This window comes from Aethalodelphis obliquidens, unplaced genomic scaffold, assembly GCF_003676395.1.
Source record: "Aethalodelphis obliquidens isolate GAN/ISIS:26980383/991018 unplaced genomic scaffold, ASM367639v1 scaffold7, whole genome shotgun sequence".
NCBI classification, from domain to species: domain Eukaryota; kingdom Metazoa; phylum Chordata; class Mammalia; order Artiodactyla; family Delphinidae; genus Aethalodelphis; species Aethalodelphis obliquidens.
In genome coordinates this window covers 25,277,939-25,290,621 of record NW_020837951.1, presented here as the reverse complement: position 1 = coordinate 25,290,621, position 12,683 = coordinate 25,277,939, and the positions used below count along the sequence as shown (strand labels likewise).

At 42.5% G+C, this 12,683-nt stretch overlaps 1 pseudogene; it reads right to left on the bottom strand.

Annotated features, from left to right (window-relative positions):
* Window positions 1–11,757: 11,757 nt before the first annotated feature.
* LOC113620225 (60S ribosomal protein L37 pseudogene) lies at window positions 11,758–12,217 on the bottom strand (annotated as a pseudogene).
* Between the last annotated feature and the right edge of the window lie 466 nt (window positions 12,218–12,683).

The window sequence follows — 12,683 nt, the reverse complement described above, 5'->3', positions numbered from 1 at the left end:
TTGTAGTATAGTCTGAAATCTGGGAGTCTGATTCCTCCAGCTCCGTTTTTCTTTCTCAAGATTGCTTTGGCTATTCAGGGTCTGATATTTCTTTGTTCTTCAATCTCTTCATCTATAAAATTGGGACCATAATACCAGCCTTGTAAGGTAGTTGTGAAGATAAAGAGAGATAATATATGCAAAGCTGGCACCTGTACAGGGCTGGCACCAATAAGTCATGACTCTGGGGTTTTCTTCCCCACCTGCCTACCTCTCCAACCTGCTCAAAGAAGCTCTACCTTCTGCATCTGCATGGCTAGATGGGACTTGTAGATGGCCAGGTGTCTACAGAGGAGAGAAGGAGAACCCAAAGATGGGGAGATGTGGGTATGAGGGGAGAAGGGATAAGGGCTGAACTGGAAAGCTTCAAATAAACTTTGGAAGCAAATGTTCTGGATTGGTCTGGGCAGAGGCTACTGGGAGATGGGGATGATCTATATCTGCTGGGTGTGAGGCTCTGGAGAGATGCTCTCAGGAAGAAGGAAAGAACCCAACCTTGGGAATTTCACACTACCTTTGCCTGGAAACAGGAGGCAAACTTAGATGACTTTTTGAGATCTTTCTCCATGATATGAGGATCGCTTTAACCCTCGGGCAATGCTACCCAAAGTCTGGTCCACAGGCTGGTCCATGATGAGATAAGCGCAAACACTGAGAGCAAACACTTGGAAATATTTATAACAATTTGACAGACTAATGCTGTATGTGTGGAATCTAATAAAAAAGTTGAGTTTGTATTTTGTATGTCATTTAAATTTTTACATTTCTAGCAATTTGTTTTCATTATATTTTACAAATGTCACAGTCTGTGGTAGAGTGGTGAATTAAAACAAAATAAAACACAATGGGTTACCCCCAAAGACACTTTGAGAAGCACTGCTCTGGGGTACTCTATAAATGTTCTGCACTATTTTTTTCCAAGGAGTTTTTAGCATTTTCACTTTGGAGGCAGAAGTAGAACGATGCGTCAGAGAGAGGTGTGGATGGCGTCTGAAAGCCCTTGGCTCTTGGCCTCACCATGCCACAGGCTAGCTACGTGGTCTTGTAAAGTCTCTCCTATGAACTGTTTCATTATTTGTAAAATAAAGGTAATAAAACTTGTCACATGGAATATGTGAGATTCCATGCAGGTAAAGGGCCTGATAAGATCTGGCCTATTGTAGGTACTAAAAATATTTGTTCCTTTTCTCTCTTCCCTTTGCAATTGATTTACTTATATAAAAAAGTAAATATTTTGTTTTGTTGGTCTCTTAAAAAAGATTTCCATCCATCCTATATTTTGGTTGTCCTAGGTTAATGGTGGCTCTTGGCATCTCCATAATGATAGTTCCAGCATTTTACATATGTTTGCTCTTCCTCACAGCAAAACCTCAAGGTAGGAATATTCTTCCACTTTGAAACAGAGCACATTGAAGACGGAGTGGTTGAGTGGCTAAATCTGTCATAAAACTAGTGTGGACAGCTTAAAACCCAGGCCTGTCCAGCTAACCAGGCTTCCCCCGTAGTAAGTGCTTAGAATGCACGAAAGTTTCTTCCAGAACCTTCTTCAATCTCAGGGTCACTAGCTCTCTCCTTCTCTTATTGTTTTCTCTTTCATAGGTGACTGTTCTATGTGCCATGGTCGGATGTTCAGTTAACATAGAGGGTCTGGGGACCCTTGTGATTGGAGCCAATGGCTGGATCGGGACCTGGCAGAGTTGTACTTTTAACAGTTATTACAGCAGAGAAAGAATGAAATCTGCCTGTAGGAGTGCCCAATCCTGCCCGTTGGTCATACCCCCTCCACCTCTGGTAAAGTTGTAGAGGATGTTTTGGGATAGGTATTCTTTTTTGACTCTGGAAATGAAACTTCTGCCATGTTTAGCTGTGGACACATCTGCCGAAGCAGCTGCGCGTGTTACGCAATTGTGATTCTCACCCGCTAGCTCTGGCCCGACCATAGGCAGCAGACACCATCACTTTTCTTGCTCAAGGATGAGCTGTGGTGATGAAAATAGACTTTCTTCCACCCCGCCCCAACCCAGGGAAGAGAAGAGAAGTGATTCCACCATGTCTGTGGGAGGGATCCAGTGGGATGTGGGTGACAGAATAGATCTTGGCTTCATGGTCAGAGAGACCTGGGTTTCAATTCCAGCTCTCTGTCTGAACTTGCTGAGCTTCTGCTTTCTCCTTGGTGAAGTGGAGACAAGAATATGGCTTGTCTTATGCTGAGGACTAGGAGGCAAGGTTTATATCAGAGCCTGGTGCTGCAGACTTTGTTTATTAACTCACTTCATCCTCACCACAAACCCTAGGAGCAGATACTATCGTTATCTCCACTTTGCAGAAGAGGAAACTGAAGAGGGAGATTATGTAACTTGCCCAAGGTCATGTATATAGTAAGTGAACTGGGATTCAATCCGGTGAGTCTGTATTCTTAACCAGGACTCCACACTGCCTCTCACTACAGGACACAGTAAGCCTCTACTTTCCTGATGCAAGTGATGTTCTCTTACCAGAACAGGATCTGTCCTATGCGAATTGAGATATGAAATTCAAATATGATGAACCAGAGTGGAAATCCATAAAGTCACTTTAAAAAGAGTCTTCCCGAACAGCGGGACTTGTCAATGACAGGATTGAGGTAACTATGTATTAGAGGATGGAGTGAAACACTATGACGGTGGTTTCACAATCTATGTTTGTGAGGATTAAAGGAAATCACACAGTGACTGGGCAGAGCTCATCCTGGTATCATCCAAGCCAGAGTCTCAGGTGATAGACCTTGAGAATTACAGCTCCATGGACACAACTATCCCCACTGAGTCCATCTGCCAAGGAGAAAAAGATGTCTGATGAGGATGACTTGAGTTTCTGGTCGACCTGATGGCTGTCTCTCCTTGTAAATGAATGCACTGTTACTCCAGTTTACACATCCATCTCTTTGTGTTTGGTTGATATGAATCTTCTGTGAGACACTAATCTATTCTTTCTGTTCTAATCAAATCAGGTTTCTGATTGCAGCAACATCAATGGACCTAGAGATTGTCACACTAAGTGAAGTAAGTCAGACAGAGAAAGACAAGTATATGATATCACTTATATGTGGAATCCAAAAAAATGATACAAATGAACTTATTTACGTAACAGAAATACACTCACAGACACAGAAAACAAACTTATGGTTACAAAGAGGAAAGGTGGGAGGAGGGATAAATTAGGAGGTTGGGATTAACATATACACACTACTATATATAAAATAGATAATCAACAAGGACCTACGGTATAGCACAGGGAACTCTACTCAATATTCTGAAATAACCTATATGGGAAAAGAATCTGAAAAAGAATAGATATATGTGTATGTATAACTGAATCATTTGCTGTACACCTGAAACTAACACAGCATTGTAAATCAACTATACTCCAATATAAAATAAAAATTTAAAAAAGAAATTGATTCAAACATTAAAAAAAATCAGGTTTCTGAGATGGAAAAGCATAGACAAATCTTGACATATAGGCAGATTTCACAAAAATAATAAAATAAATGTAGACTGTGTGGCTCATTGATGACAGCCAGTTGGACTTGTTCAGCAATACTGCTGACGCACCATGCACGTTGCCCTCTGGAAGCTTCCCCTTGGCTTCTAGAGAGTCACTGACTCTAGTCCTGGCTACCGCTTCCCCTGAAAACTCTGGACAGTTTTGATGGTTAGAAAAAACTCTCTGGTCTAACTTGAAAACCTGCCTGCCTTTTGCTCCAAACTTTTGCTCCTGTTCTGCACTTATCTGGCCCTCCATCCTTGGGCCAGCCCTTCAAGAGTTTTGGTGACGACCGTCATCGCTCCCAGGCCGTTTTCTTCTCCAGACCAAGTGGCTTTCACTATTTTCTCACACGGTGTCCAGAATCTCCATGGACCCAGTTACTGATTTTGCTTTTCCATAAGATTGGAGAATTTTAACAGGGTTATCTAAGGGCAGAGAGAATAGACATGGATTCTACAAGGGGTTTGAGGCCCAGCTCAAAGCTGCTGGGTGCAAGAAAGACATGTCATAGATGAGTTATGTTTTATCTAATAATGATGAGGCTGATTTTGCCTTCTATACCAAGTTTAAGCTATGGTTGTGTAATGTAAATACAATAGTCCTCTTCATTCTCCCATTTTCCTCTGCCACATAGCTGTAGGGATTATCAGGCCCCAGTGGAGAAGCTTTAATGAGGTCTGTGGGTCCCAGTCTGTAGGTCTTGAGTCTCTCTCAGTGTGGTTTATAATTCTGTCAAGAAGGCAACTCAGGGACTTCCCTGGTGGCGCAGTGGTTAAGAATCCGCCTTCCAATGCAGGAAACATGGGTTCAAGCTCTGGTGCAGGAAGATCCCACATGCCATGGAGCAACTAAGTCTGTGAGCCACAACTACTGAGCCTGCGTGCCACAACTACTGAAGTCCACGTGCCTAGAGCCCATGCTCCACAACAAAGACAAGCCACTGCGATGAGAAGCCCACGCACGGCAATGAAGAGTAGCCGTTTCTCGCCGCAACTAGAGAAAGCCCGCGTGCAGCAACAAAGACCCAACACAGCCAAAAATAATAAATAAATTTATAAAAAAAAAAAAGGAAGGTGGCTCACATACAGCTGCTGTCAAAGAGGGGGAGCGTGGTGAGGGACTGGCAAGGAGGGTAGTTGTATGGAATTTTGGCTGTGTCTGTCAACACTGTAGTCCCAGCAACCCTACCTAAGGGATCTGATGGGTGGGGATGGTGTTACAGCACACAGACCTGTGGAAGAGCCATCACTACAGCTGCTAAAAGAGCAGCAGTCTCAAGTCATGGTCAAGTAGCTATGTGTGTGTTGGGGACACACAGAGGTATATTGTTTCGAAGGCTGGGAAGAGTGGGGTAGGTCTCTGTGCACTGTCTTGGAAGGTGGTCCAAGGTATACTTTAAAGTGAAAACAAAAATCAGGCTTAAGAACATTCTGTAGAGTGCAATTCCATTTTTGGTGTAAAGAAAACTACATATGTTGTAGAGTCATCAAGAAACACCTAGAAGAAGATGTACACTTAACTGTTAAAAATGCTAACCTTGCAGAGCAGAGAGAGGGTGGGAGACGGATTTTTAAAAAATTTTGTGGGGTATATATTTTCCATTTTTTTCCTTCTAGATGTTTTCTGTAGATCTCTTCTTTGTTTTTCTTCGTGTGTTTCTATATTGTTTGAATGAAAGAGGATTGCTTTTGTAAAAAATACCAGAGCTTTCTAAAATGAACCCTATGTACTGCGTTTGCCTTTATTTTTTTTCTTAAGAGTAGATTTTAAAATTATAAAACTAATACATTATTGTAAAAACTTAAAAAGTATAAAATATTATACAATGAATAGTAGGTCTGCTCACCACCCTACTCCCCAGAATTTCTGTGCAGATACAACTGTGTATATGCCAACATGTCCCTTTAAAACCACTCACATACAAATGGGAGCCTACAGTGTTCTGCACTGTTTGGTTTTGTTTTTTTTAACTTAGTAGAATTTTTCCTATAATGACATATGCAGATTATCATATGGTTGTTCCATGATTTACTTACCAGAAATTTAGGTTATTTTTGTAAATTATATATGTGGTATATACATATAACAATATGGTAAAATGAGGCTCTTTTAGGCTCTCAGTTTCTTTTTTAAAAAATATTTACTTATTTATTTGGTTGCGCCTGGTCTCCCTTACCTATTTCCTCTTTATCTGGTCCATCCGGAGGAGGCAGTGAGGTGAGGGGAGGGAGTAAGGTGGAAGACAAAAGGTGACCTTGCTTTTCTCCCCTACAAGTGGCATCCACAGTAGAAACAGACCTGAGCTTAGGAAGGGTCTGAGCCAACGGATTTGAAAGGAAATTTATTAAAGTTCTGATAAACACACTAGAGTGTGCTTTGAAATGACAGAGACTTTCTGTGAATGAAAGGACCAGGTAAATGAATTCTCAGGGTGAGAAAGATAAAGTTGCATTCTCACTGCACTTTATCAAGTCCAGCTCATTTGATGTACTTTGTGAACATGTGTGATTTTATATGTAGTATACATTTCTACAAGTGGAATTTCTGTACAAGAGTATATTTTAAATTTTGATAGATATAGTCAAATTGTCCTCCAAATAATTTGTTCCCATTTACATTTTCCCAGTGATGAATGAAAGTGGTGTTTTCTCAACACATCCTTTCTACTCTATAAGTATCAAACATTTTAGTCTTTGCTACTCTACCAGGTTAAAAAAAAATGGCATTTCATATAGAGATATTTTCATTATGAGAGAGATTAAGGTTGTATTTCTTTTTTTTATCTTTAAAGATTTTTGATGTGGACCATTTTTAAAGTCTTTATTGAATTTGTTACAATACTGCTTCTGTTTTATGTTTTGGGTTTTTGGCCACGAGGCATGTGGGATCTTAGCTCCTTGACCAGAGATCGAACCCACCCCCCCTCCATTGGAAGGTGAAGTCTTAACCACCAGACTGCCAGGGAAGTCCCCTAAGGTAGTTGTATTTCTTTTTCTGCAAACACCAGTGCAAATGTCCTTTGCTATCCATTTTTTTTTTCCTATTGGGTTGTTGGTCTTTTTCTTATTAATTTGTAAGAACTCTTTACATATTAAGGCATTAACCCTTGGCCTATCATATATGTTACAGATATTTCTCTGTGTGTGTTATTTGCCTTTTGTTGTAGGTTATTGTGCATTAATGAACTCTCAGGTGTGTGGGTGCTATTGTATAGAATGAATACAAATTTACCTTAGAGTTCTCCTGAATTAACAGATTTTTCTTTTTTCTTTTATATTTTCTCCATCAACAGATGCTCCAAGCCTATATAAAACCATGGCGGGCAAGGGATGACCCTTGAGGTCAAGAGTTTGGGAACCACTACTCTAGGCCCTACTGGTTCTACCTGAGCTACGCCACCCAGAGCTGAGCCCAGCCCTCCTGGGTTGAGTTCACCACTACATCTCTTGTGAAGCCAGAAATCATTAAATTTCTAGTTCTTCATAAGACACAAGCCACAGCATTTCAACGTGGGGTCAACAAAAAGGAACTGGAATGCCTCTCTTCCTCTCCTCCTTTCTCCTTTTTCCCTTTGCACCCCCTCCCTTCCTCCTTTGCTTTTCCCTCTTCTCTAGCCTCCTAAAGGGGAGACCTAAGGCAGACAGAACCAGTGGGAGGGGAAGGTAACAAAGAGGGAAGGCTCTTGATTGTTGAGATGAAGCCTCTACTCTTTTGCTTGGCCTTCCAGGCCCTTCACATCTGGCCCCCCTCTCCTCCTCTCTGTCCTCCACACCCTGCCTCTCAGCCACCCAGTCTGTTAGCCCTGCTTGGCCTGGGGCAGCCCTCTGGCCTTGCCACCAGCTGGTTTCTCTCCTGAGAGCTTGCTTCCCCTTCCCCACCTGGTGTACTTGTACTTTTCCAAATGTCACTTCCTCTGGGAACTTTTCCTGGCCCCATCTCAGTTAGCCTTCCCTCCACAGGCTCTCACCTTTCTTACAGCGTTTACCATGTTCTTCCACAGGGCTCTGGTCTCTCCCATCAGCCTGGGAGGCCCTTGAAAGTAGGAACTTGCCTGCTTGCCCTCTGGGACTGACCCAGTTCTTGGGACATGGTAGTGGCTTTGTCAGTGTTCATTGAATGAATCTTTGTTTAAAGGGCAAAAGTGTGTGTTGGGGAAGGCGTCATGAGCATGTAGCTGGAACAATATCCTTCCCACTGGTGATGGGGTACCAGAGAGCTTCACCCCATGCCATCTTCTCCTCTTCAAGTCGTAACTAGAGACTGGCAACCTTGACTAAGTCCTGTGAATTCATACATAGGCATTACCCCTACTGGGCAGAGGTCAACCACTGACCTCCAGCGGAAACCTCATCCCCTTTTTCACACAAGGGAAGAAGCAGAGAAAATTCAGAGTCACGGCTATTGAGCTTCATCCCTAAGAAAAGTCTGTTTAGAACAGTGGTCCTCAAACTTTGGCCAGTGTCAGAATCACCTGGAGAACTCTGGTAAAATATCAAGGCCCAGGCCTGATCCTACTTCAAGGACCCTGGGCCTCTGAATTTTTCAGTCACTCTCCAGGCGATTCTGCTACAAACCAGTTTGGGAAACACTGGCTTAGAGGAAGGGGATTAAGGCCCCCTCTGTTATCCCCAAAACATTCTTCCTTCACTGGCTACTAGGCCAGTCTCTTCAAATACTGTTTTCTGTTTCTTCCTATAGGTTCGATCCAAAGTGGTTGTGGGCTCTTGCTTTTTCTTCTCCTCATGCCCACCCCCCACCAGGTTTCAAGCAGAGTTTAGTTTGCATATGGGTTATTCATTGTCCACAGCAGCATTATTTGGTGCCCACTACATATGCATGGAATGACTACACATATGAACAAATAAGGTAGTTTAATCAGGAAGCACTCATGAGTGTCTATTTGGAGCAGTAGGTTAGGCACTAAGGGAAATAGAAGCCATGGTTCTGCACTCGGGGAGCTTGCTGTTGGGTTGTGTACACGGAGAGGGTGAGCTGAGAGTCAGGTGTCACGGTCCTGCTAGTGACTGTGTGTCACTCTGTGCTTCCGTTTCTTCAGCTCTTACATGGGTATAATAACACTATCGATAATATCCATCCCCACAGCTTAGTGTGAGGACTAAACAGAACAAAGAGAGTGAAAGTGTTTTCTAAACAAAACTTTAAACGTAAGATACTGTCACAAAGAAAAAACAACTTGGGGAATCATTTTTTAAAAAGTCTCCAGCTCTCTCTAGTCTACATTTTTGGAATTCTTCCCCATAGGTATCAATTTTTAATCAGAGGTGGCACATTTTGAGACACGGAGCTGTTCTTTCCCATCTTCGTTTCCGAGCTCTTGCAGAGATGTGGCTAGCCATTGGTGGATTCCTTTGGGACCTGTGGAGAGGGGATGTGCTCCAGAAGCCTTCTCTCCTTGCCTCACGGTCAGCTCCATTTGCCTTCCGCTGATTCAGAGCCATCACAGATGCTGGTGGCTCTCCTTTGTCTCTGAGTGGCATCAGGAAGACCACACTCAACTTTTTTGATGTATTTGCCGTTAGCAGAGCATCACTTCCCTTTTAAAAGAAGAAATTATTCTCTATCAGGAAAAACACTTTTTTGCTAACCCTTTGGATGGTTTGCACAGATCATACAGAAACAGACCACAATTTTTCTCAGAAATATGGAGAAATAAATTCCAGGTACAGTTCTTGGCTCGTGTTACTAAGCCCGAACATTTATTCGTGCTTCTTAGCTTACTGAGAAGCCTAGCTTCTCATCAATTTCTCACTATCACCTTTCAAAGGAGCTTGTACTGTTATCCCTCTTTTACAGATAAGGAAAGTGAGCCCCAGCAGGGAGGTCAGGCTCTCACAAGATCTCACAGCTAAGAAGATATTAGGATAACCCTTCCAAACGGGCAAAAAAAAAAACGTTCAGGATGCTTGAGGAACCCAGCCTGCTTACACACCAACAGCTAGGATGTTTCAAGAGTGAGTCTCACCTGTTTTTGTGTGTGAGCTCTGCAGTTGTCGCTCCCCAAGGATTGCTGAGAACACCCGTCACATCTGTCAGCACAGCTCCCATTACAGCTCCTAAGGAAGGGCCTATTATGGGGTTGTTAGTCATGCACGTGTTGCTCTTGGTGATCAGCTCAATACAAACGTCAGCCAAGAACCCAGCTTTCCTCACCAGTCTTGTAACTCCTGTAAAATGTGGAGTGAATTTTCCCTTGGTTGGGTTCCCTGCTCACGACAACATTTCCTTGACTTCTGAGTTTGTACCATTTCCTTTGGGAAGGCTGCTGCCTTGGCCATTCAGGTCACTTGATGATCTGATTCTGCTTCTTCTAATTCACATTCTCATCAGTTCCTTTCTCTCTGTGTCTGGGCTTCTTCCTTTCTTCTGCAAAATTAGAGCTCCTGTTGAGTCATTTCCTAAAGATCTATTAAACCATTCTTCCTCTCCACCTCCACATCCACGGTCTTAGTCCAGATCTTCTCCATCCCTCCTCTAGACAAGGATAAGTGCAACAGCCTCCGAAGGGTCACCTGGCTTCCAATCTCTCACCTATTATTAGTCCACACTTATCTTCCTAGAATGCACGTCTGACTGTGTCACTCCCCTGCGGTGGCTCTCCATTGACCCATGATAAAATCTATACTCCTCAGAGGGGCCATCAGCCAGATCAATGTAGTCATCATTCCCCAAATTTGTCACATTCTTTCCTTCCTCCCTACCTTTGCCCACACCCTTTCCTCCCTAGGAGTGTCCTCCTCTCTCTTATTTTTTAGGAACACTTCTAATAATTTCTCAAGGCTCAATTTTTATGCCATCTTTTCTAGGTAGCCTTCTCTGATATCCATAGTAAGAATGAATCCTTTCTTCTTTGTGCCTGCATGATATTTTATACCCATGACTCATTCATTCATTTTTATATTTATTGCCTTATCAATCAGTTATTGAGCAGAAAATACATTATCAGGCAGTGATAATTCCAGGGAAGGGGTAAGGGTGTTAGGGAAGTGAGTGATCTATACAAAGACATCTAAGACTTTATCTTTACTCTTAAGGAACTGCTGGCTGGGACATGAGACACAGAAATCAATAACTTTAGTACAGCTTAATAAAAGATTTGATGAAGATGTGAACAAAGGGTTGTGGGATTATGGAGAAGGTGACACATTAATTCTGAAAATCAGGGGGGCTTCACGGAAAGGTAGACAATTGAGTTGGGCCTTTAATTTATTTGTTCAGATTTATTAAGGACTTGCTAGCTGTCAGAGACATTCACCTATGAGTTACATGATGGGCGAGAGAGAACTTGGCAGTGAGGAAGGAGGCAGAGAAAGCAATTGCAGCAGAGAAAGGAGCCTGGGCAAATGCATAGACTTGTGAAAGGTCATGGAAAGGGAGGGATTTTGTGTGGCTAGAGCTCAGGAAGCACTGGGAAGGAGAGAAGAAATAAGGTTAGGAGACTGTGAATGTTTCTCTACAATTACTGCAAACTGTTTGGACTGTATCTCTGTAAGGCTTGTTTTGTCCCATTTCAGTGTGTCTCACGGATAGTTATGCCCTATGCTGTCTCTTCTACTACTCTGTGAGCATCTTGTGGGCAGAGACCATAGCTTCTAAATCTTCAGGACCCAGCTCATTATGTGGCATGTAACAGGCACACAGTTAATCTTTGTTGAATTAATAACTTTAACTCCATAACCCTCTTTAGTAGGAGCTTGGTGTCATGTGTTTTGAGATTTATTTATATTTTGGCTACTATTCCTCATGAGCTGCTATGCTGAATGGGACCTCTCCAGTGTTAACTTATAGGGTAAAGTTTACGGGTTAAGTGGACCCGGAATACATGTCACCCAAGGCAGCCTGAGGCAGCCAAGAGAGCCTGCATCATGTTTAAGGGGAGCCAAAGCTGTGACTCTGGGAAGACTAAGCTGAGTATAAAGATCAAGTGTAAATGTCAACTCTCAAATGTGAGTAAGCATCGAGAGGCAGAAAGGGGAGAAGTGGGAGGGTGGAGCAGAGTGCCAGGATGAGTGAGGCCAAGGGGTCCGGAACCAAGGAGGTGACCAAGAGGAAAGTGCTGAGGCTCCTGATGGATGGCGTAGAAAGCTAAAAGCGTGTTTGTTGCTCAATCATCTTGCAAATATTTCCAGATTTTATTTGCTTCCACAGTTATTTCTTGACGAAACTAGCGATCAGCAGATCTATTACAAATTGGTCCCTAAGTACATTCCAGAGCCATTAATTTAAACTGTCAATTTGAATATTATAGTTTTAATTTTTTATTTTTTCTAATAAGCAGTAGAACAACTTTTTTGTTTGTTTGATTTTTAAACCAGAACATTTATTGCATGACTAATCGTTAAGATGAACTGGATGCTGCAGCAGCTGCCCTCTTGGGTTTAGGTGTGATTCCTTCACAGAACCCATGCCTGAATGTGCGGTGTACAATTTTTAGGTGCCTCATTCGACCATTCCCAGTGCTATTTCGTCTTTTAGCTTTAGCACTCCAGTTATGCTCTCTCTTTCTCTTGGCAGGGTAGCCACATTTGCCATAGGTCGACTTCTGAAGGTGGTAGGCCTTAGAGCCACAGCAGTGGCACAACACATGCGTCTTATTCTGACGCTTTCCAAATGATGACGTTCCCTTCATCATCTCACTTCTGCTGCTGAGGCCAAAGATAGAATGACTTTTTAAAACAGAAATTTTATCTGGAATCCAACATAGAACTCAAGAGGACATAGTGTAAACCTTCAACAGTTAGTGGAGAATACTTCACTGTAGAACTCCTGGAGATCTCAGGGCAATCCTAGAACTCTGCAGAGCTCAGATAGAAAACCACAGGCCTAGAGGTCAAGGTCAGTTCTCACACATCCTTGAAGTCTTGAATTTAAGAAAAAAGTGCCTGAAAGTACGATGTTGCCTTCCATCTTGCAAATGCATCAGAACGTGAAGGAGTTTTTAAAAAGCATTTATCCCGTTGCTGAATGGCCATCAAGTCAATTCTGGGTTATTTCTTCAGAAAGAAATGGTAAATTTGAGTTCTGTGTTTCCATTTTTAGTCCTTTCACGTTACTCCATACCCTTACCACAAAGTGCAGTATGCACTCCTTGTACAGTA